A 25,329-nucleotide genomic window follows, 5' to 3' on the forward strand; every position below is an offset into this window, starting at 1 on the left:
CCTTACACTGTACTTTTAATTTATCACCCAGCACATCTCTGCACTAAGGGCAATCTGAATGCAAATGTTACTGCTATTTGCATGAAGGTCTGGAAAGAGCTGAACGCAGGTTACAGTTACAGGCACGTAGATATCAAAGAGCCTCTAACCGCATCCTGTTACAATTAATGGTCTGTGTTCATACCACTTCACGCTGTGATGCCCTCAAATATCACAAACTAAGCAGAGTCAAGCAGGATCGTTGTGAGGAAAGGAGAGCTCTGAAAAATCCTCCTATGCTGGCACCACGGGTCACTTGGAGCTGGCGTTGTGCTGATTCCCAGCGCAGCCCCGGGACACGCTGCTGTACAGGGGCAATCTAGAAAATATACAACCTGAGACTGAAATACAGCTGTCTGAGAGAGATTTGCTTGCTTTTTTTTTTTTTTTTTTTTTTTTTTAGAGGAGGTAGGGGATTTTTGTCCATTCCCTTAATCATGATCTGGTACACAGCTCCTGTATCCTGGTATTTCCCCTGAAAGGCCAGGCTGATACATTGCTACACCAAAACCATGCAGAGTTCCTCCCTGCTGGGGAAAAGCCTCTTTGCTCCTCTCTAGAGGGAGCTCCTTCTAGGCTTAAACAGAATCATAGAATCGTTTTGGTTGGAAAGGACCTTTAAGATTGTCCAACCATTAACTGAGCACTGCCAAGTCTCTTCCCCCTTCAGCAGAGGTAGGAGGTGTGACACCCACGGGCGAAGGGCAAGGAGCACGCAACGTGGTACGAGGAAGAGAGCAACGATGTGCAACCCTTTTTCCAAGAGGAATTGTGAATGTAAGTCCTGTTTTGGAAAATGCATCCCATAGAAATGTCAGGAGGAGGTTCAATCCAGCCTTGCAGATCTTTAACCCCCACAAAATTCAGATCCAGAATGGCAAGGGTGACCATGTTGCAGCCGGTCGCGTTGCCGAGTGCAGTTATTTCCTCATGGCTGCCAAAAGTCCCAGTGTCTGAGTGTGTTTTATCCTCCTTTTCAAAACTGTTTTGCAGAGGTATCAGGACACGTCTCATACTTGAAAAAAAAAAAATGTGAACATCGTGGTCATTTAGCAAGATTCCCCCCCTTCCCCTTCCTTTTGTTAGAGCGGAATGAGGCTGGATGGACTCTTGTTTACAGTCTCTTACAGCGGGCTCTTTTGCTGCCAATGCCACAAATGATGTCATTTGTTTAGCGGGAGACTGACTATTGGAAATGCCAAATGTAATTAGGATCTTTACTTTCAATTGTGTTTCACGAACACTGATGGTGAGAAATGGTTCCTACCTTTTGAACTTCCAGAGTAGCTGTAGGAGCCTTTCCCTGAAAGGGCTGTTGGCAAAGGTTCCAACCTAGAGTGAGAAGAGATCTCACACGGTATTTGCAATTCTCCTCTGAATTTAGAAAGTTCATGAGCTTTGAGCCAAGGAGGGCAGTGATGTCACTGAAAATAATTCCTCTCCTGGGTGAAAAAAGCTATCACTAACCCCTGGAGATTGCAGAGCGGAGGTCTGCCTGCTTCAGGTCCTCCAATCTGGGAGAAACAGGGCTGAGCCTGGCCAGATGCTGCCAGCTGGTTTGGAGCCAGCGTACTGGGATCCTACCCCACCCATGACACTTAGAGAGAAACAAAGGGTGTAAAGGGTGTGTTAGGGACAGGAAGAGGCGTGATGCTTGTGACTGTACTCCAGCTATTCTCCACTGTCAGAAGCCCCCTGAGGGAGGAGGTGGGAGGCGTTGAGGGGAGGAAGGCCAGTAGCAGATGGCATTAATTTAACACAGCCCAAGGCTGCTGCACAATATGCTGAAGCTTGGTCCTTGTTTAGAACCAGCCTTAAAACCTGCAGTGCTGTGCTTGTAGGCTGCCCTTTTACCCATCGTGTGAGGAAAGAAAACCTGGGCATCCAAGCCAGTCCTGAAATTCACCCAGCGAAGCTCCAGCTGACAACAGTCAAGATGTAGTTAGCATGCAGCGAAGCTCTGGGGGCCCATCCCAGCGCTTGCTGACGTCAATGGAAACCTTTCTGTTGACTTCAGTAGACTCTGGATCAGGCCCCTGGTTTATAATTGCAAGCATACACGGTTTCTCTCATTTGTTCTTCTGACCAGGGACAGTAAGAAAGCGTATGAGACATCTGCTCTTCAACAGCTCTGGCTGTTCAAGCACCTCTCCTACCCCAACGAAGGGAGCGTGTAGCCAGAATAACATGTATGCAGACACTATTAGACTTATGGTATCTGTTTTATTAAGTATGCTACTCTTCATGGCAGCTGGCACTGCTGTGCACTGCGATGTCCAGCCCTGCCCTCTCCCCTTCCTCAGCAAGGGTCTGCTTCTCAACCTGATCTGGAATTATTATCTGTAAAATTCATGGCCAAGAAAACCCAAAGGGTGTATTTTCTTTATTCTCTATTCACAAACCACCATAACTGTCACATGTGAAACTCACAGGTCCTCTCTGTTCTTCTGAGAAAATAAAAGCAGGTCACCCTCCAGAGAGCCCAGCCTGTGATCTGGCAGCTTTGTGTTGAAGAAGTTTAACCCAGAACCTTCCTGCTGCCTCTGATCCACTGGCGCCAGCTCCATGTCCTCAGACTGTTTCCTTCATCCTCCAGAGCCCTCCCACCACCACCTCTTCCAGGGATTTTTGTGCAGGTTATTTGAGGATACAGATACTTGAGTGAAAATATGATGATGAAGCACCTGCCTTTTGACTACACACTATCTTTTGCTGCTGGTTTTAATGTTCTGTACATTCCCGTGTAATTGCTTTTTCTGTGTTGCCTCTCTTTCATTGAGCTTGTGAATGCAAAGCAGTGCTGGGATGTTATTAATTTTCTTCCAGCTGATAAAAAGTCTGTGAGGCCGGAGGGAGCACAAAGTCTGGTCTGTGTCCTTCAAGCACAAGCTGCATGCAGCCAGCAGTTTGACCCTGCAGTTCACGGTTATTCCCATAACAATGGGATAAATGGATCAGTAAAATAGTTGCTGATTTTATTTTCAAAAAGTGGCAAATAGATTTTCTTAGAATTCTCAGAAACTGAAACAAAGTTTCAGTTATCAAAATGGTTTGTTATCAAAACCATGGAACTGATGGAAAAAGAAGCTACTGTTACCTTCATGCTGCTAAATTTACTGAATGGCTTTTGCAAACCCCAGTCACTATGTGCTTTGCTTTAAAAGGGCAGCCTAGATTCACGGCGCAGAGCTTCCCAAAATTTTCTCCTTATTCTGTGTAATTGTGCCATCACGTTGTAGGAACCTCGTTATTGTACACTACAGGTTTTGAGGCTAAAGCTTCCTTTCAACTCTTCCCATTATAGTAAATCAGTGACAATTCAGCTTGAGTACAGATCCAGAATGGTTTACTGCTTTTCTGAAGCTTTGTGGTGTTATTTTGGTGCTAGCACTTTAGTTTGCACATCTATGCCACTGAATCCATATAGCCACCTATTTTACTCAGTCCTGGGTCAACAGGATAATATTGTGTTACCATTCTTAGGATATATTCTTAGCCAAAGGTAAAAAAATTTTTTTCCCAGTTCAGGTTATAAGGGGAATATTGTTAATGAACTTTGCCTTTAGGACTTGTAAATCAGCACAGAACTACAGAGATTTAGAAAGGGGGTTCTCATGTTTCCCGTTACTGTGCAGGCTGTGTAAGTCACTGATATCTTTTTAAAAGAGTAATGGACCAATTCACATTTTTTTTTCCCCTCTGCTTTTTACTTCAGGGGCAGAAGACAGGATGTGAAGCTTGTCACTGCATGTAAGTAACTTGGCATCCATTGTACAGGCCAGACTGCAGCTGATGCCGCGCATCAGCTGGGGAGCAGAGCTTTGGTTTCAGCGTGGGGGTGGGCATGAGACCACCGATTTCTGGAGGCGCATCATACGATGGGCACAGCCTGTGACTTCTGGCAAGGCACAAGCCAGCACACTGCTATGGTCTCTGTGCTTCATGACCCTGCTTTTTACAGCTGCTGGCTACTGGCATCCTGGTACTGTGGATGCTGAGTGAAATGAAGGACCTTGCACAGAGTGCTCAAGCCTGGATTTGCTAAGCAGACCCCTGGACAGGCTATTCATGGCCTGATGCTCCTGAAACTACTACCAGGAGTAGCACCAAAGCGAGCGGTCTCAGCAGGACAGCTCTGTCCCTCCCCTGGATGTCAGCAGGAACTGACGGGGCTGTGTGCGCAGAGAACTCCTTTCCTTTGCGAGAGGTTAGCTTGAGATGCTGCGGTGGGGCCACCCTTTGTTCCAGGCAGAAAGCCGGTGTAGGACCCACCTCCTGGAAGCAGGGAGGAAGGAAACTCTAAGGAAGGAAGATTAACAACACTCTGAGTCATGACCTAAGTCTCAGCCTGCCTCCGGGCAGCACGTGTGGTGCTAACCCTGAGCTGGGTTTAGGGCAAAGGGACAACAGATGCTCCTGATTCAAGTGTTGTGAAGAAACTACTCTTAGGTTTTCAACTTAACATTCTAGAATTTAGTGTCTAGACTGTTTTTAAAGGTGGACATCTGGGGGAATATATAATGTCATGGCTTATTTAAGAAATGTTAGCGATGAGCACAGGTTAGTGTGTAAGGTGAGAGAACGAAGGCTGTATTGCTGCTAGTGCATCGTCCCGGTTTGATGGACCATCAGTTAGTGGCTTTGGCTCACCCCTGAGAGATTTCACAAGTAAAGCCAAAAGTCATAAGGACACTATCAGACTGAGAAGAGTTTTTGTGACTTGCCTGCATCTTGTGAGTGTACAAAATCCTTCCATTGCTGACATACTAGTTTTAAAGAGCTGAGGAAGAGTCAGGAATACTCAGTAACTTCTGGCTTGAATTGCACTGCGAGGAGCTTTGAGAGGAGGAAAATGCCCTTTTCTCTTCTCCCTTGCTGATGGTCCATCCTTGACCTGTGTCACAGTCCCTTCCAGGCAGGGCCGCTCGCTAAGGCTAAATGACCTTCACATATTTGACATTGTAAAAGGAGGTCTGGGTGTTTCACAAAAATGAACTCATCAGAGATGTCCATTAACCACAGGCTTAGTGCAGTTATTTAGCTGAGTATGGTAATGAGATGAGTTCTAGTTATGCAGTAAAAATGGCAAATCTGACATTTTCTAGCATTAGAAATGCGGGAGTTGTTGACAAGAAGTTGAAGATTATCAGTAAAAGGGTGCCAAGAGGGAACACAGACATTGTGGGGTTTGACACTGGTTTGCCCTTTGCTCTGCCCATGTAAATTCCGACACATTCAGTCTTCAAAGAAATCACAGAAGAGACAAAGTTGTCAAAGTTTGAGATAAAATCAATACCCAGGTGAAAACAATGCAAATTTCTGAAAACAAAGGCAGCAAAACATTGAACAAAGGTAAAAACTCTTTGCTAACATTTGGCTCTCCAGCCTCAGATCCCTGGAAAACGTTTGATAACTTAATACAGAGATGTTCTTGTTTGTTGCTTCTCTCCAATCTTTCACGGTCATTTGAAAGCTAAAACAGATCCTCCTCCTCCAGACAGTCTAGTACGGTGAAAGCAGCTTGTTACAAAACATGGCTAAGAATGTTTAAATAAAAATATGTAGAATAAAGAAGGAACTATTCATGATGCATCACTCCTCTGACAGGCTGTGAAGTTATTTCACCCTTCAACACAAGTGCTAAAACATAATGGAATCCCTACTGAGTGTTTTCATGCCTACCAGAACATAAAAAAAAGCACAACAAAATGCCCAGTGTGCCCCTAACTATGAGCTTGGATGAGTAAGGAGGCCAAGAGAAAACAGTGGCACTGTGGGAAATATTTGTGGCGAGGGAAAGAAACAATAACTGAAAGTGATAAAAATGGATGATTCTCGCGCAACCATGCGTCGGCCGGGGAAGCGCGTTGTGCCCCTTGCTATGGAGGACAATCTGCCAGCAGAGCATCAATGTAGACTATGTTCTTTTTCTTGCTGTTACCATAAAGCATTTTAAAAGCCAGATTTTAAAAAGACCTCCAGTTGGGAAAGGAGGGTGTTTCTGGTCCTTTTGGTTACAAAAAGGGCCATTCAGCTTACGAGCCGAGAGATGTGAGAGATACTTGGAAGGCACCGATTCAGTCTCTTCTTTTTTTGCTTCTGATTTAACTGCGAACATGAAATGGGCACAGATGTAGCATTGCAGTGTGCAAAAGTGGGGTACTAAGTGGTGCATTAACGTAGACCTGAATTCTGCTGGCGTTAATCAGGCCTTATTCAGAAAGAAAGCAGCGAGGCTTCTGCCTGCATAAAAAGCCTATATGACTTGGCCTTTAATATACAAGAATTCATTTACATTTTACTGAATTCACTGAACTTTATGAACTCAGAGTGGTTGCTCAGGTACACGTTAATAGTGAACTGGCTGTAAATGATAATTTGCTTTTTCTTCTCTGATTTTCAGCGCAGATTGAAAGCACTTCTGAAGCCTTGCATCTTATTTGATGTTTAAATACAAAGAACCTCGGAAGAATTCTCCTGAATTATTGTCTTTTACAACAAGGAAGTGAACTTTTATGGAGGTCCAAAAGCCTTTCTCTACTCAGAAGCTGGGATGGTTTAACTTTGTTCTGCCTTTGCATTGATGTAGCTTCATAACCACCCAACGGGAAGTGATGGTTACAGTGTTGTAAAACTGGTGGAAATAACAGGATTATCTTTGACTAACCACAGGTTTTTCCATGTCAGGAATTTGAACAGCCTGAAGTCATTCTGCCCCCGGATGTTTTTTTTTTTTTCCTTTTAGAAGAAAGGACTAAATAATGTACTTAGGGCTTATTCATGGCATTACGCTCTTCTCAGTGCAAAGCCTGTGAAAATAAGTGGAAAGGACGAAAGGTAGGAGGGGGAAGCAATCAGCCAGAGACAGACCTTTGCAAACCAAACCTGGTATTTCTTCAAGTTAGAAAAAGGTATTTGTCAGTCAGGTGAAGGGTAGGACTGGGGCAAGCAATCCTACTCAGCGTTTTTGTTGTCCATAAATTCTGGAGCTACCACCAGCAGTACCAATATGTTGTAATTTGAGAGAAAACCCCGAGTGCTCATTGCAAGCTTCTCAGAGTCTCACTTCATCATCATTCATCTTCATTTCCTGCAGCAATACTGGCCCGAAGGAGGGAAAGTCCACTCTCCTTCCACCTCTCCGGGCTGAACCAGCTCCCTGGGGTGCGTGATGGTGCGAGCGATGGCTCTGCCTTCTGCTGGGGATCTCCTCGAAGGTACGTGTGGCAGTTCAGGTGTTGGCACCCACGGCGCCCTGGTTGTACCCACAGTTGCTTTCCAGTTCTTGCAGAGATGAGCAGCCAGTGGCAGTTTCTCAGCTCTCTAAACTGGTTGTGTGTCACTCAAAACTTTCCAAAACTCTTGGTTTTGAAGGAACCAAGTTTCCTCTCTGAAGTTCTCCCAAAATCCATTCAGCATTGTTGTTCTTCCGCCAGGAATGTTTTTTCCTCTATATGAAAATATTGCAGTAATTGTCAAAAGGTAAAAAACAGAAGCATGCCCCATGCAGTCAATGTATTTTTTTATACCAAGCCTTCATTAATATCGCTATTCATAGAAGTAATTATATGGAAAACAGAAATTCCAATTTTGCTGGGTTTGCTTTTGGTCTGGTTCCATAAACACTAATGGTGTCAGAAAATTCTGAAAATCTTTTATTTCATGTTAATTGAAGTAACTATGACAACGTAACACAATTTATTTCCTTTAAAATGGAATGGTAGTAAATTGGGCATGATTTTATGTCAGTTCTCAATTTGCATCAGAAACATTCTAGCCAGTGGTGTAAGTTGCTTTATGTTCAGATTTTTCAATTATTCTTTTACTTCTTTTTAAAATGGTCACTTCGCTGGTGAATGGATCAAATGTTAATGATGTTTGAAAGGGTTTTTTTGAGCCACGTAAGACTTAATAAAACCATAATTTTGCATTTTACTGCTTCGGTGGGGAAAAGCTGTTAATTAGGAGTACCATGGTAAAGAAAACTGCTTTTCCCTCTGCCTACCAACTGGTTTATTCTTCTTATAAACAATTGGTCCTACTTAATGACCAGACCACGCTGTATTTACTAGCTACCGTCAAACATTCCCAGACCTCATAGTTTTATGTCTGTGAAACACTTGCATATTATGATCTCACCTCATGATACAGAATCTCTCTATTCAAGTTTATACATGACGTGGAAAGTCTCCGAGATGTACTCTGAGGTGTAAAATTAGCGTAATTCCCCTGGAATGAAAGAGACGTGCCAATTTATATCAAGTGAAGCTTTGGCCCACAATGTCTCAAAGACATCTGCTTTTGTCTAGCAAACAAGCAAACAAACGTTCTTCATTTCAATGGAAAATAACAATTTATGTCTCTCCTTGCTCATGTACAGAAGGAGTTCAAAGGTGGTACAATCTCTGCTTGCAAGGCAGCGTTTCACTACCAGACAATTAATATGATAGTATCAGGGAAATGAAAATCTATCCCATGCCTAGGTGTTTCCCCTCATGGACTGGAAAACTACTCGGTTTATCATTTTCTGTCTTTAGGCAAAAAAGTAACGCTTATTTGCATGTTTGTCAGTTTGTGCTTTAGAGTACGAGATTTACTTAAAAACAAGCTCAGCCAGCTAAATGAAATGCCAATGGTCTTATTATCCTGAGAGAGCAAAGCACTTAAGCTCATGATTAAAATGAAGTTAATTGAATTTAAGCATGTGCTTAAAGTAAAGCATAGCCATGAATACTTTGCTGAATAGATGGGAGATTATTCTCATGCTTAAATATAAGCACTAATCAGTATTTTCCTAAAACCGAGGTTTATAGTCTTCTACCAGCAGTTCCAACTATCCCACTAATAAAAACTGGCATCAAAATCAGAGGTTTTCTAAGAGACTCGTTTGACAGAATTAAGACCAAGGTGCTGCTTATATAATAAATTGGCACAGTAGGTTTGAAACAAGAACACAAATATGAAAATCTGGGTGTGATGAGTTATGTATAAGAAAGGCAGGAAAGGGCTTATTTCAAGTTGAATTGTGTGGCTTTCTCAGAAATACATCCTTGGTAATCCAGAATGAAAACACCTCCTTGTTCTACGAAATCCCAAAACGTCAGTATTTAGGGTGTAGTGGGAACTGCAGTGCAACTACAACTGCTCTGTGGTTTTACACCCGTGATCCTCTGTATCAGATTAGTCTTTGGAATTCAAAATTGGGGTTGAATGAAAAATTTCAGCTCTGAAATTGCCACTGATATATCTGGCTGATTTTGGACACATACTGAACTTAATTTTCTTTGTATTTCTAATAGGAATGAAAATGTCTTTTTCTTAGAAAGTGTAGTAATTAAATATTCATCAGGTATTTTGCTGTCCTTTTGAGCTGGACCAAAGAAACTCTGGCCTAAATCTGTCCCATTGGCATATATAAATTTGTTAAAATACCTTGTGAGATACATTGCATTTTACTGCTAGTTTAGGGAAGGAGAAGAACAGACAAATGGAAAAGTTCAGCTGCAATCCCATCTCCTCACTGTCAAAACACAAGTTTTGGAAATGACTTCTCCAGTAGATGTTCCTCATTTGCATTACTGTTTTAAAAGGAATTTTTTTGTACCAAAACACAACTTTTCAAGAGTCAACTGTAATTTATAAATGTGTAATTATATTTGTAGAATGGTAGAGAGGTAGAACTGGGGTATCACACAGTTTGGAAAAAATACAGATCAGAATTTGTGATATTTCAGACAATAAAACACGACTGCAGTGAGATAGGAGCTTCAGGATGAAAAGCATTTCTCCCATCAGCACGTGAAGAACATGAGCATGACCCTGCTGGGTGGGATCAAAGGTCTGCCTAGCTCAGTGTCCTGTCCAACAACCAGAGGATGCCCAGAGGAAGAATGCAAGTCCAGGGCAAGCGGTAATAGCACAGAAAACTCTCCCAGCAATTTGCAACCAAGGGACTTCAGAGCCAGAGTTGAATGTCTTTATATTTAGTGACCTTTAATGGGTTTTTCTTCTGTGAATTTGCTCTGTCACTGGGTTTGTTTTTTGAACTCATGTAAACTTTTAGTACCCACAATGTCTGGTGGCAGAGATTTGAACCCCTTATTATGCTTTGTGTGAAGAACTACCTTTTTCTTCTTGAAAGCCTACAGCTAAGCTTCCTTTCACCTCCTCTAGAACTGGAAGACAAAGTTGTCTTTCACCTTCCCTGTTCCACTTGGGCTTTTTGCAGATGTCTGTAATATCCCTTCTCAGCTGTTTCTTTTCCAGATGGAAGAGACTATTTAGACGTTCCCTCCATGGGGCCCATTTGATGTTCAGATCACTCTTTTTGGCCTTGTCTGTACCTCTGCCAGATGTAGCATTTCTTTTTGAGATGGAGAACCAGACCTCTACATGGAACGTGAGACGCAGGTGCACCAGGAATTCACAGCGTCATAACGATCTTCATTGCCTTGTTTGCCATTCCTTTTGTAGCTATTCCTGACATTCAGTGCTCTCCTTGGTGATCAAAAACACATTCAACACCTGCATTGAACTATTGTAAAATCTTGTTCCTGAGTATGTTAGAGCACATTGTCTTGGAAGTGACTTCACTCCCACGTGTGCAACTTTGTATTTATATTTACACCAAATTCCATCTGCCTTTTGTTTCCCACTCAGTATGGCAAACTCCTTCTTCAGCTCTTCACACTGAGTCCTTATCTTCGCTTTCCTACACAACTTCATTATCCACAGATCGTCTTACTCCCTTCTCCAGCTCACTCAGCAATACGTTGAGTGGCACCAATGTGCACACACTTGCCTGTGAAATTCCACTTCCCTCTGCTGTGAAAAGTAACCAGGTACTGCCACTCTTTGCTGCCTTACTTTTGAGTAGTTATTACCTTCTTAGACCATTACCTCCTTTGCCCTGGCAGATTATATTCCCTGAGAAAGTTGGGAGGCATTGCCAAGTCTTTTAGAAATCCAGGTAGAATACATCAAGAAGAACATTATCTTTCTCACTGCTGATTGAATCCTTCAAAGAAATCCAGTAGTGATCTGCAAAGTCTGACTTTCCTTTAACAAGCCACGCTCATCCTTCCCTGCTGTATGCCTTACTGGGGGGTGTCTGAACCTTCCTTTCTACTGTTGGCTCAGATCTTGCCAGATAATTGGAGCTCTGGCAAGGGAACTCAAGTTGCAGTGTGAGGGAGACACAAGGTTTCTCATGAACTAGGGTTTGAGAGGGTTGAGTTGATCATTTAGACAAAACCCTAGTCATCTTCATGAAGACCAATGGCTAATGATTAGACATAATCATAATATTCTCATTATTTTAGTAAGAAACGCTTTGATTCTGCAAGCATCTAATAGCATGAATTTTATTTTCTGTTTTAAGTGGTTCTTCTGGGGTGTGCAGCTGTCAGACTGTTCCTATTAACTGGACTTTGAAACTTCTGTGAGCTCTGTTGTCAACAAGACTAATCAGCTTTCATTGTGTTTAGCCCAGTAGATTCACAGAGAACGACCTGTCTTTTGCAGACTTACACTCTCATTTATAAATGTTACTCTCTATTTTTACCAGCTTTGTATATACACACAGAGCAGTAAAATGCAAATGTAGAAAGCCTGGTATGAAGATCATTCATACTTTATAATTGTATTTTTTACATGAAAAGCGCCATTATACTAATTAAACTGACCCATTTTGAGGTGTGTGCGTGCATGTGCACATAGACATACCATCTGAATGCCTTAAATGTGTGTATATATATTTATATGTGTGTATATATATCTGTTTATACGTATTATACATGTATATACACATTTATATCCATTAAGTGCATTCAGATTGCGAGTATTCTTTTTGGGCAGAGAGACTTAATGCAAAGAGTCAATACACTGATTGTAGTTGCTCCCATTTTGCAAACTAGATAAAATATTCCCCAAAAGGGATCAGCCAGCTCTTGCAACGCCAGGATTGACACTGGCAAAGCGCTTTTGATCTACAGATTGTACGAAAGACACAGCACAAAAGATGGCTGCGTTGCATCGGACCGCCGAGCGTTATTACAGGATGAAGGAAGGAAGCAAAAATAGACTTGACACACAAGTATTGCAGAAAGTTTCTAAAGTGGGAATTTGAATTCTCTGCAGCCAGCTCTGGGTGTGCTGCGGGGTGTGTTACCCGATCCGGTCCCCGCTCCCCGGCGGGCTGGGGACCCTCCGCGCAGGGCTCCTCCCCAGCCGCCCTGCCGCCAGCATGGGAGAGAGAAATAGAAATCACTTGGAAGGGAGCTAGGGAAAAAATAAAGGGTCAGAAAATGGAGCCGCAGTAATTTTCTGGAAGGTAAAGCTGTGTTCATTTGTTTGGGGTTGGTTTTTTTGCTTACGAGAGCCTGCCTGCCACTTCATTTGTTAAGCTTTGAAGTACGTTTTGCAGCAGAGGGAAGGAGATTCGCAGAGATGGCGTCACTTTATAAAAGTTTCCAGATTTTATTGAGCTGCTTGTTTGTTTTCTTTTTTTTTTTTTTAAGGGGGGTGGGTTGTACTATTCGTAATGCAAGTGGGCGATGTGGCTGAGCTCTAAATATACGCCTGTGAAAACAGCACCCCCGAGATAGCGACACCGATAGCAGAAGCTATTGTTAACTTTTGGGATTCCAAAGAAATCCTGCAATGTTAAATATTTATTTAATTACTGGATAGAGAGCAGGAATGCTCTCTGACTGCACTAATGGAGTCAGAATAATGCAGTAAGGGAGAGTTTTTTTCTGCTACCCCCCCACTTCCAAATCTAAATAGCTATAGGCAAGCACAGGCTGGAATATGAACATTAAAGGACAAAAAGTTTCATCTTTGTTTTAGGAGTTATATTTCAGTCGGGTAAGCAAACTGTATTGCATGTATTTTTCCATATCTTCAGCTCAATCCAAACATAACATTCCAAAGGATAAAATCTGTTACAAAATAAAACCGACTTCGTGACAGCTGAACTTCTACGCAGAGTCTAAAAATTATCTAAAAGCGCCTCGAGAATCCTAAATGTCATTCCCAAGATGTGGTGAATTGTAATTAGGGTTGTGAACTATTTTAGTGACAGTGCCTTACATGGGGCCCATCTAAGCAGCTGGAGCATTTATGAACTTCTTATTTTTTCCTTCACTGCGTGACATATGAAGGCGTTTAGACAATAACAATAATCCTAATTTATTTCAGATTTGCAAAAATGTAACCAAAATTGAAAATGTGCTGTTTGCCTTTTGATTTTCCTTCCTGTATTTCCTTTTAAAACATATGTCATAGGGCAGTGCTTAAAGAGTGGAAGAAAATTAATCAACAATAAAATAGCGAATGAAAAATAACATTTTTTATTATTATTATGAGAAAAAAACCCTATTTTGTGATTTTCTCATCTCACTGGCTTCTCCAAAAAGTTTTAGTTTTTGTTTTAGAAAATGATCCTGTTCCCTGTTCTCCTAACAAAAAGCAAAGAAAGGAAAATAAAATTTCTGTGGAAATTTTGAAAAGAGAAGCAAATAGCTTTCAACGTGCTGTCCAAAAACCTGCACTACACCATGCCCAAAAGCACTTTAGTTTTATAATAGGCATTATTATACTTGTATATGCAGATCTTGATACTGTAGAGGAAATTATTAAACTCAACTACTTGGTTATGAGGGTGGAAAAAAAAGTTGTGTCCCTGAGTGTGCCACGAAATTTAAATACAAGTTGTAAAGGCCCAGCGTCCTGTAACTTGGGGACTCTGGGAGAAATACACCCAGGAGGAGAAAGTCAGGTCCTGTCGGTTCCTACCTGAGAAAGCTCGAGTACTCTGCATTGCCATCACTAATTGTTTTGTGTTGTGAAATCCTGAGGTGATAAAACTGCTGTTAGAAAGTTGGCTTGTGAGTAATTAAGTGTAGGTCTAGCTATTAAAACCTGATTTGTTACTCATAGGCTACACTCATCTGCTGTGTCTTCTCTCAAGACACAGATAAACGCAGTGTCCTTTTCACTGGTCTAAGCCAGAAGTATCTGCATAATGAATGGAGAGATTTTAGCTATAGGTATTGTTCAAACATATACAGTGGGATGAATTACCTTTATCATAAAAGGTCCAATTATTGTAACAGATCACTTCTATTTCCAACTGTTCCTTTTTCCTTTCCTTTTCTTTATTTCTAGAGGAAATGCTGGAGGATGTGTACCCTTCTTCATCTAAAGTTTAAAATACTGATTTCACTCATAAGCAAAAGTTTCCCTTTTTTTTTTAAAATTTATGTTTCAGAGTGTTTCTGTTTATTATACTCAAGCTTCTCCACAGAGTGGGTGTAACCAGGAGAAGAATTTGGCCCACGATGTGAGCTAAATTTTCAGTGCTTCCACTATTTAGAGCTCCATTGCGCTAAAAATAGTTTTCCTGTGGTTTTGGCCATGGAGCCACAAATACGAGTTTTCAGTGCACAGTTATTGTGGATGTTGGTCCCAACTATTGCTACAAGAAATGGAATTCCAGCTCATGACTGTGTCAGCAGATGATTATGTTGAGTGCGAGGCTGCATGTTAGATCTCCTCACTGTCCCAAAGCGAGAATGTGTCCCACCCAAACGCCAGTCGCTTCCCTAAGGGAGCATCAGAAGGCAGCGCTTGGGCTGGGGGGTGAAGAGCCCTGGGAAAAACGGGGTCTACGCAGGCGATAATGTTGAAGAATACACCCAGGAGGCTCCGCATTTGGCTAACGGTGTAGGACCTTAACCAAGTGGTAGGGAAGGGAGCAAATCTTTAAGAAAATAAAACACAATTTTGTTTGTGACTAATTTTGAGCAGGGTCTTTGTAAAAGAAAAAAGCTCACGGTGATCACGTCGTCATGGTAAGTGGAAGGAAGTTAACCATGATGTCTGATTCATTCTCTTTCTGTACTACCTTTTCTACCCCACTTCGATGGTCCAGCTCTTCCGTTGTCCATGGGTATTTGGTCTGGTTGTTGCAGACAGCTTTTAGGTGGCAGGGGCTATCCTTCTTCTGAGTTTAGCAGTGGGTGTCAGACTCCAGAAACTGTTCTTGTAATGTGAGGTCATGTTCTGGAAATAGTTGAAAATCACTGATGTAGAAGAAGGAGAGTACTACATGTTTCTGTACTGCTGATGCAATGGTGAGGGCAAGCTGAGGGAGGGTCTAGAAAAACAGCAACACTGGAGGAATAGTCAAAGGGATCGTGCCATTTAAAATTCTTTTCTTTATCATTTCCTCCATGAGAGCAGTGTATTACTTTGTGTTAATCAGCTGGGACATTTTTTCCATTCCTCTGGGAAGTTTTCCACCCCGTTCCAAGAAGCAGATCCAATTTAGCAGTACTGTGCCCCGACCAGACTCTGTCCACAGGTGTCAACAGAAGCAGGTTCACACTCTGATGTGGACTTTGTGATGGTTCTCAGGCAAAGGCTTCTCTTATTCATTACTACTTATACGTCTTACTCTTCCCACAGTGTCCTTCTTCCCTTTTTAGGATTTTGCCTTTTTTGTATGTGTTTTAGACATTTATTTTTTGAATTGCATGTTCAGTTTTGCACCCTTAGTTGACTCTGATCTGTCAAACTGGATATATCATCCCCAATATATTCACATTTTTATTCCATAGAGTGTGAAAAGACACTGTTGAGCTGAACTTACAAAACCTTTAAATAATGTCTTTGTTTCTAACATCTCCATAGATGTACCAGTATTCAGTTACATGTCTCATCTCATTTATTTTTCCAGTCTAGGAAGAAAAGTCTGCAGCTTTAAACTTGCTGGGAAGTATACCTTTGGCTTGCCTTTTCCTCCTCTGGTCTACAATTTCATGTTAATGTCTTGTACCTGTAGCTTCAGGAAACAAGACTAATTCTTCTCTCCCTTTCTCAGTACTGCTGTGTGAGTTGAGTCATGCGAGGCACCCAGAAGTGTGGCTGTAACAATAACAGGGTACATAATTCATTCTAAAATTCAAAGGCTGCGAGCCAGTGAGTGTAATGTCACAGGAGCCCACACCACCAAGGGCCTTGCAGATAAACACTTTTAATGTATTTCCTCCGGACACTAAACATTTTTTTCCATTTTCTTACATTTGCGATGTGATGTACACAACATATCTATTGCCTTCTTGTTGTGAGGCAGCCACTCACCATCTACTGTGCTTGTTCTCAGCGTGCCATGAATTGCGGAGTTATTTAAGAGGACCAAATGGCCGGAGCGAACGCCACCTCCCTTTCCACTTGCTGAACTCTGCTCAAACATAACACTGTTTTTCTGCCTCAAAAATATACGTAAAGGTATGTATAGTATGTTAGCCCCTCCTTAGCCTTTCCCACCCTGAAACTTTTCAAACAGGGATGGCATGTTCCTCTCTTCACTGCCAAAAAAAAAATAAATTCCTTTCTCAGCATTTCCCCCTTCCCCCGTTTCTTCTCAGCTAACAGCTGTGAGAGTGGAACTTTCTTGAGCTATCCTATCCATTTCCCCCAACTCTGATTTTAAGCTAGATTTGGTTTAAAAATCCAAGCCATCTTTCACACTACAGGGATTTTTTTAACATAGTTATAAAGTGGTTTTGCAAATTTTTAATATGGGTAGAGACATGGTAACTGGTTTTATTTTGTTTGTTTGGTTGTTTTTTTTTATTTCCCTCTCCTCTCCAGCAATTTAGAAAGTTGATAGGGAATTAAGTTGAACAATGCAGTCATTTTAGAAGTCACAGGAAGGCCGAAGTTTCATAATAAAGCAACTTTTTTCAAGACTGTTTCCTTATAATTCAAACAATCTATTTGATTTTCAAACTCTTCCTTTCTAACCAAACAAAAATCTCATTAAGAAATACAGGGATCATATTCAAAATCTGGAGAGAAAAATCAAAATAATGTAATTTAAGATACTTGTTGGACTTCATGGTTGCTTCTCAACCATGCAAGGCCTGATACAAACCGGTGGTAGTTTTTCTGCTGATTGTTTTGTACTTTGATCAGCCTGTAAGGTTAGAGCTAGCTCCAACATAAACATCTACAGCAGCACAGGTTTATGAGAAAGCAGTTTTCTCTCTTCATTGCCGTTAGACTGTGCACAAAGGAATGTGAGACAAGTACTTGTACTTTAGTTGACTTTACAAGGCAGGACCAAAAGTATAAACGTGCAGTTGACTGCAGAATCTGAACACACAATTAATAATTAAAACAGTCAGGTAAATGGAAGGTTAGCTAGTCATTTTTCCTCGGATTATCACAGCTGCACGTCCATATGTTGGAAAATCTAGGTTTCCCCATGCTAAAAGAGGATTGACGGTTCCGTGAGTTGTGAAATTCATGATTTCGTGAAATCACGGGATTTCTGGAAAATGTGCTCAGGATGCCTTGAGTCTACTTGTTGCAAGACTTTTCTTGAGCTTGAGGTGGTATTAGAATGGACCCACTGGAGCATGGCACTAGACATTTAAGTGATGGAAACCATGTATGAAGTAGACAGTGGTGTAAGTGGTGTTAATTTTATTGTGACCTTAAGGATATACAGACTTGAATCATTAGATAGCAAATGTCATTTACTTTGCCTGTTACTCTGTCCCATCGACTAGAAGGAGATAAATTGACTTTAGATATTTGGTTGTTGGCCATTCAACATTAGTCTGTAACAAAATGGCAAAAAAAAAAAAAAGAGGAAAACTGTTTTTCAGCTGGTGTATCATATAGATTATTACCATACTCCAAAATAGTCTGCTTATTGTGCTTAAGAATCACTGCTTTCTGGGGAGTGGTGTGCTGCAAGCAGCCATGTCTAACTTGCCTGTAGTTTTAAATTGAGAACATTTTGGAAAACTTAAGTTTTGGAAAACTTTCAGTTTTCCTTGTCCTCTCCCATACACTTCCATGCACACCTTCAGCTTTCCTCATTACTGGAACTCTAAAACCTTCGCAGGAGGAAGCACATCGGAGTTCTGCATTGTAGCTTCATCTGACAGCATACAACTGTTGTGTAACTTCTCAATAAGAGAACATTTTGTTTTGTAGAGACATGATGGCTGGCACATGAACAACACCTAAAATGCCTGCTGCCAATTTGTTGTTTGTTACTTGGTTTATTAATTAAGTTACACAAAAGATTTGGAAAAAGACCAACAGGGGTTTTTTTTGTCCCATATTTTGGACTGCCTGGCCAAAGCAGAACAATTGCTGGTGCAGAGATACATAGGAGTCCCTGAAGGTTAGTTCTGTTCTGTGACTAAATTACACCGAAGTCTTGCTCTTTCACCGTTGTCATGAACTTTAGTAGAGATATCCTGTTGGGCTATTAATTGACCTCTGTATAGATCTGATCAGAGTACACTGGTGCTAAAAACTTCTGTTTACATCAGAAATAATCAAGAGCCATGTAGTTTTGAACCAGAAGAAAATTTCTTCAAAGCTCAAATATATTTGAAATTGAAACTTCAGTTTGGCTCACTGGATATTTTTCTGTGTGTCTACAAACTTTACATTGCTTTTTCTTTTTTTTTTTTTTGGTAGATGTTTTACCCTTAATTTACACAAATAAAACATGGAGTTTCATGTGGTTTCTTTTTAGCTTAATTATATGTGTCTTTGTCTATATACATATAGATGTATATATAAAATTACTTTTCATTACATTTGCTTGTTTCTAATATTTTTTCCAAAAGGAATTTGATAGCAAGATTCAGCCGGCACGCCAGATGCAATTGGTATGTCAGATTTTTAACTGTTGCAAGATGGTGTAGTCACATGTCCTACAACAGAGATACAAATTTACATACAAATGATGCTTTTGCCCAGTATATTTGTTCCTACATGGTATTTTTGCCACAGGAAGAAACTCTTCTGTAGGGATTTCTGTAGTGAATCAGACTAGGATTCAGTTTAGTTCAGTAGTGTGTCTGAAACAGGCTCCAATCGGTCTCCTCTGAGGAAGGCAGCCTTTGGGTTATAAAGTGTGAGATACTTTCCCTTAATTGTGGATGGTCCCATTGCCCATATAAAGCTAAATATCTCAATGCCATCAGTTCAGGCCTCAACAGTATTTCATGGCAAGCAGTTCCACCTGCTCGTGAACCAAGAGAAGAGCAGAACTGGATACGGTTCAGCCTCCCACGCATTGCTCTAAGGCATCTTGTCTTTTGCAAGGGAAACAAGACTTTGCCAGCCCTTCCCTACGATAAGAGGCCTTTGAGTGGGCAAGTCATTTTTATTATCAATTTCAACGAAAGTAAGAACGTTCTTCAGATCTAGTGGAAATTTAGGCATTTGCAGTTCCAGAAGTCAGTTGTGTATTTAAAAACTGAAAACATTCTGACATCAAGTCATGGCGTGGAACCCAATTCTTCTTTAATTTACCTTTGTATCAATCAGTTTACTTAGTTAAAAGTGACAAGAAACAATTATGCCTGCAGTATACTTAGTCAAGGTCAGGCGCTGTTGTGGTGTGTTAGAGGTAGTTTTGGCCTGGTACCTCTCTGAAATGTTCTTCTGTGCTTTTCAAAAAATGGCTTTGAGGAAAGAGTGGTCATATCCACTGCATGCAATGAGGACAATTATGAGAAAAGCAGGAGTTTGTCCCTTACTGGCATTATAACACGTTTTGTTGAAGCTTTACCACTTGGGTTTAGTAACTTCCTCCAAGATGTAGCTATCTGAAGGACCTCAGCACTGCGGCTAAAACTGGTGTCGCAAAACCACCCCAAAGCACCAGGGCCGAGGCCAGTGGGTCAGTCTCAGCCACCGGGAAGGCAGCACACAGCACTGGGCGGGAGGGAGTGCAGGCTCTCAGCCCCGCAGCACACCGGTCACTGGCTGCCATTAGGCCCCTCAGCAGGCCTGGTCGGGGGCGTTCCTCGTGAGGGGTCACCGTAGGACCGCTATAAGTTTGAGGAAACTTTTCTATTCCTCCGTCTTAGGGTAAATTACTTTTTTCGACAACAAAACCGAACATCTCGCTGTTTTATTTATTTCACACTCTTTTGCGGTACAGGCTGGATTCGCGCAAGACCCTTCCGAGGCGGCCCCTCAACCCCCCCGGCCCAGCCCTTCCCGCCGCGTCCGCTTCCTCCCGGCCGCCAGGCGCATGCGCGGCGCGCAGGATCCCGCCCGCGCGCTGCCCCCCGCCCCTCGCGCACATCCGGGTCCCGGCGCTGGCCCCGCCGGCGCCGCCGCGCCGCTGTCCCCTCCGCGGGCTCCCAATAAAGTTTTGTTGCGAGCGGGCGGCCGCGGCCCAGCCGGCGCCTCCAGCCTGACGGACACCGGCGGCGGGGAGGCCACCTCGCTCCGTGCCGGGTGGGTCGGGACGGCCCGCGGGGGTTGGGGCCGGGGGTGGGGGGGTGTCGGGGGGAGCGGCGCCTCCTCCTCAGCGCCGAGCGGCGTCGGGGCGCTGCGGTTCGGGCTCCCGGAGGAGGGCGGGGGGCGCGGGGAACGGGCCCTTTCGGAAACTTAGAGGGGACGAGGCCTCCCCAGGCTGCGCGGGCCGGGCTGTGACAGGCTTTGGGTCGTCCCGGGCCGGGGGCTGTGGGGGGAGGGGGGAGGAGGCCGGTAAGCGGCGTGTGGGGGAAGGAGCAGCCCCAGGAGGGCAAGGGGAGCGCAGGACCGCGCTGCGGGGCTGCTAAAACACGCTTCGTGCCGATAAAAATAAGTCTGTGCACGTAACTGTAGGAGCAAACTGTTGCAATGCTAATAAGAGGCTCGTTGGTTTTTGTTTCTTTTTGTTTTGTTTTGATTTTTTTTTTTTTTTTTTTTAAGACGAGGAACTCCGCGCGTAGCCGCTGTAAGGCCCGAGCGATGGGAAGGGGAGAGTCACAAATCCACCCGTTTCCAACCCGTCGGTAAAGAGGCCCTTTCCCGCGGAGGCGATGTTAGGGCACACACACTTGTCCACCTCGGCCTTTCTTGCACGCACCCAGCACTGACAGCTGCCTGACAACAGATGGACCGCTTAAGTGATTTATTTAGAACGGCAATTTCTGTTTCTGCGGGTTGTAAACTTAATAGAGGAAATACGGTCCTGTGGTTAAAAGCACAAGACTGGAAATCAAGTGATCTGTGCTCTGTTCCAGTTGTGTAGTTTCTGATGGGACTTTAAGCTGCTTAAATGAAGGTATTTCTCAGTAAAATGAGGTAGGGAAGAACTGATTCAGCGGTAGTTGTTGAATATATTGTTGAATAGGTTCAGTAATAGTTGTTGAATCCTTTGGTGGAATCTGTAGGGATTTAGAGGTTTTAGTTGGTGAATTACTTGGGCTCTCTGCTTTAACAAAACCTCCAAGGAATTAACTGTCAAAATTTGCATCAGCCTATAAGTTTTGTCTTGTCATGGGAAATTAGATTGTCAGTATGTCGTGGTTTTAGATGAAGTCTCTTACTGGTTTTCATTCCTTTGTTAATTTCAGGTAATTTACCTGCCATGGGTGGCTTTAAAGTACTGAAAAGTGAAATGAGCATTGTTTGTCGCGTATCTCAGTTATGGAAGTTCTGCACAGAGTATCCTTCTGATATTCTGAGGAATCACAGAATTTGGTTGAAGAGAAGGAGGGAAAAAACCTGTGCAAACACTCTATTGCAGTCGTGTGCCCATGCTCATCAAAAGCTGCAGTACTTTATGAAGTTGGCAGCTGGTGGTAGTGAAAGTTAATAGAAGCAGCAAATAACTTAATTGAAGATGTTTCATAATTAGCGTGTTGTAACTTTTGAGAGTGCCCTGTCTGTGTAGGGTGCTGTTGGATTTAATGTCTTAATCTGTACCGTTTGATAGTGGTTTACTCTTACCTCTGATATTAAGATTTTGTTCACTTGGCCTTGAAGTTACCGCTAAGTGCTTAACGGCACTTATTTTTGCAAAACAAACCAAACCCCAACAAACCATGTGCTTATTGGTGTACCTGCCTTTGTCAAACTTTTCTTTTCCTTTCAAATGTGGAGAAAATACACTTGAGGGAGGCATTTCCTTTTTTTTTCCCCAAAGAAAACTTCCCTAGTGAAAGCCCAAGATGGACAGTCATGGTGGAGATGAGAAATGGGAAAGGAGGAAGAGAGGTTTCCTCTGCATGTCTTTCTCTCGATGACAAAACATCACAACAAAAGGGTGTCCTCCTATGATGCTGCTTACAGCTGTGGTGGGTGGTTTTTGCTTGAGGTTTGGAATTTCAATCTCGGATGGAACCTGAAGGAACTACAGCTGTGGACCCTGTACTACTTGGTTCTTGTTATGAAGTCAGATTTTCAATCTTGTGCCTTGAGTGGGTGATCTGTGCAGAGTTTTCATGATGATAGAATATTATCTGAGCTGGAAGAAATTCCATCTCTCAAGATGGAGTGCTCGTGGTCTGTTAAGTGTAGCGTATATTTTTGAGTTTATTCAAATGGTCTTTGCAAATTAGGTTGTGATCTTTAATATTCCAGAGGACACTTTTAATTTCAGAAAAATGTCCTGCATATTTTCTTTATAGCTCTCTAAAGAAAACTCTAAAAACTCCTTTGTTGCTCTTGGCTGTATTATATACCTGCAGAAATACTGCTGCGGCAATCCTATGCAAGTCTCTGTTTCTTCTTTCCCTGCCAGTTAAATTTTTCATGTTGATTAAAATGCAACTTTCTTCTAATGTCTGTGATAGTTTTGCTGAAATTAATTTTAACGTGTTAATGGTTCTTCTTTAAAGATGTTTAGGTGATTTTTCTATAGCAACAGGTAAGGAGAGCAGCTTGTGCTCAGAATGAAGAGATTTGTTCTTGTGTGAGCTGCAAACACTTCAGATATTTAATGGCTAACATTGATAAACAGCTCATTAAAAGCAAGTTGAACAGCAATTCAAGACTTCTGCAGTTACCATTAGTCGCAGTGCAAGTTCCTGCGCTGTTTTCTAGAAGCCTTTTTAGCCATGTTCCTGTGACCACGTAGAAAAGTTTGGCTGGCACTTCAGCGTGCTTGACCAGCGTGGGTTGGCAAAGTGCAGAACGTCGCCTGCCAAGTCTGTATCCCTACTGACCTACCACCAAGGTTGAGCCTGCCAGGACTGTCATCCTTGACAGAGGATCTTTGTCAGAATCGCTGCTACTGATCCACCAGCTATGAGGTAGTGTCTCTGAATTCTGGGTCAGTGGATGTCACAAACTGACAAATTTAGAATACTTTGCCATTCATTCATTCTGTGGAAGGGGAAAAAAAGCTTGCTGAATTACTATTGTCAGTGTTCCCTCCAAATCCTGTAGCTTTTGTAAACTTGTCACAGTCTTAATGCGATTCAGTTGGAATGGAAGTGTGTACACGCATATACATCTTTATTTTTCTTCCCCTCTTTTAAAGCTTTATGAAAGTCTGTACAGTCCTTGCTTTCAATGCTTTTTGTTGCCAATTCACATTTTTAGTGGCTGTATTTAGGATCTTATTCTTTAATGAAGGTCTTGCATATGATCATCTAAATTTTTAGAAGGCTTTGTCAAGCTTGTCAATTTTTTAACATACTTTAGAGTTTGTGAAAAGTATAAGATGTCCTTTATTTTCCCATTTTTTTTCTCCAGGTGTAGTACTGAAGTAATTCCTAATCACCCACTTACCTATCTGTGTCCACCAACCTACCAGTGGAGGCTTAGGCTTTTGTTTTCATGTTTAGTGAAATTTAGTGCTGCTCTTGTATGTAATTTTAATTAAGAAGTGGATGCTAACTTATTTATCTGCTGTGGTTAAAGTAGCTCTTAAATAACCTTAAAAAATGAGGCAGTTTCAGGGCTGACTTTCAGATGTGCTGACTACTGTTGATGGTGGCATTTTTCAGCATAATGCTTCTGTTGGAAAGCGCCAATTAGCTGAAATAGAAGTGTGAGAAAATGCACGGTTCTGACAAAACACTTAAGGGAGAGAGATTTTGGTTCTAAGATGGAATTTGTAGTTTTTGAGAACTTCTACAAAAGCTAATTGCTCAGTAATTAGAGTAGTTGCAGAGACCAGGGCCTTGTGAGCATTGGATTTTTGTGTTCTAAGTGGATGCCTTAAGAAACAGATACTAACTTTTTTAGGCTTGGGAAGTTTTTAGGTTTTCTCCCTCCCCTTCCCCTCCCCTGTATCGCAGTTAAATTCAAGTTTTGCCATGATGCAGGACAAATGCAAAACTTTCTGTTCTTTGGTTACACTTCTCTGAGGTTTTCTTGGCATCAGTTGGAAGTGAGGGTGCTTTTGAAGTGCAGTGGAGCTCTATTAGTGCACTCTTTCTGACTGGACCTCTTTTGTGATAGAAATCACTATCACTTGTATGATTTATTTTAACAGTGATTTTTGAGAAGACTTTGCAAAAGTGATGTTTGTGTTTTTTCTTAATCTGAGCTACATGGCTCTTATGATACCAGTTCTTCCATGTACAATGCGTTACTGCTTCTGCATGGCCTCAGAGATTTTCATTATGTTTCTTTTAAGGGAGCGCTAGTTAAATACTTCTCTGCTGACAGAGTTATATGCTTCAGGTTTGGTTTTTTTTGTTAGCTGTGTTAGATGATATACAGATGTGGAAATGAAAAGGACAAGTACTGTGTGAGAAAGCCATGTCTGAAGTTGTCAATACATTTTTTGTTTGGAGAGCGGTCATGGTTAGTTAAATTTTTGAAGATACCAGACAATTCTTTTCTGTTCTTGTTTACATGTATTGTTAGTTAGAATATATTGCCTTACAAGGCATGTTTGAAGCAAAGAAATCTAGTGCTAGTATAAAAGCATTTATTATAGGTTTTAGTCAACTGGATGTGCATTTGGATATGCAAGCCCAGTTCTGATGAAAATACCACAAGTTCCTTTTTGGTATCATTCATAAAATCTCCTTTCATCTATTACTTACCCTTAAAGGGAAGAGGGGGGAAAAAAAGATGACTTAAATCATTGATGATATTCTTTGAGTAAGATGTTGCACAGGATAATTGAAAGAATTTTTTTTTGTTGAAAAGCCATTCATGGTAGGGAAATATGTAGGCCCTTCAAGTTTATTGATTTTATACACAACCACTGTGTAACTTTAGGGTTTATTTTATCCTTGATGTGCATGGAAAAACTATGGAGCCGATGTCTCTTCTATGTTTGTCCTCAGGAAAAGGCTCTAATGAATGCCACTGCATGCGTCCCTGTGCTGGGCTACAATATAAGATGTAGACTTGGGAAAATGATAATAAAAGCCAAGCACAATTCCTGTCAGGAGTTTTACAAGGAAAGAAGGACCTTAATAAAACCGGGTGATATTACTGTGTGAGGTTCTAGTTTTAGGTAGTTTTAAAGAAAATATTGATAATTGAATATAGCGTGATATGCTG

At 41.9% G+C, this 25,329-nt stretch overlaps 1 protein-coding gene across 4 annotated transcripts in view; it reads left to right on the forward strand.

Annotated features, from left to right (window-relative positions):
- The first annotated feature begins 12,219 nt into the window (after nt 1-12,219).
- SMAD5 (SMAD family member 5) overlaps nt 12,220-25,329 on the forward strand; it is a 30,115-nt gene continuing 17,005 nt past the window's right edge. The window contains exons 1-2 of one of the 4 annotated variants that reach the window (XM_068408448.1): nt 12,220-12,370; nt 16,208-16,332. The gene's annotated coding sequence lies outside the window, so the exon portion shown is untranslated. The other 3 variants (XM_068408447.1, XM_068408446.1, XM_068408449.1) reach the window with 3 other exon arrangements.

This window comes from Nyctibius grandis, chromosome 10 (genome assembly GCF_013368605.1).
Source record: "Nyctibius grandis isolate bNycGra1 chromosome 10, bNycGra1.pri, whole genome shotgun sequence".
NCBI classification, from domain to species: domain Eukaryota; kingdom Metazoa; phylum Chordata; class Aves; order Nyctibiiformes; family Nyctibiidae; genus Nyctibius; species Nyctibius grandis.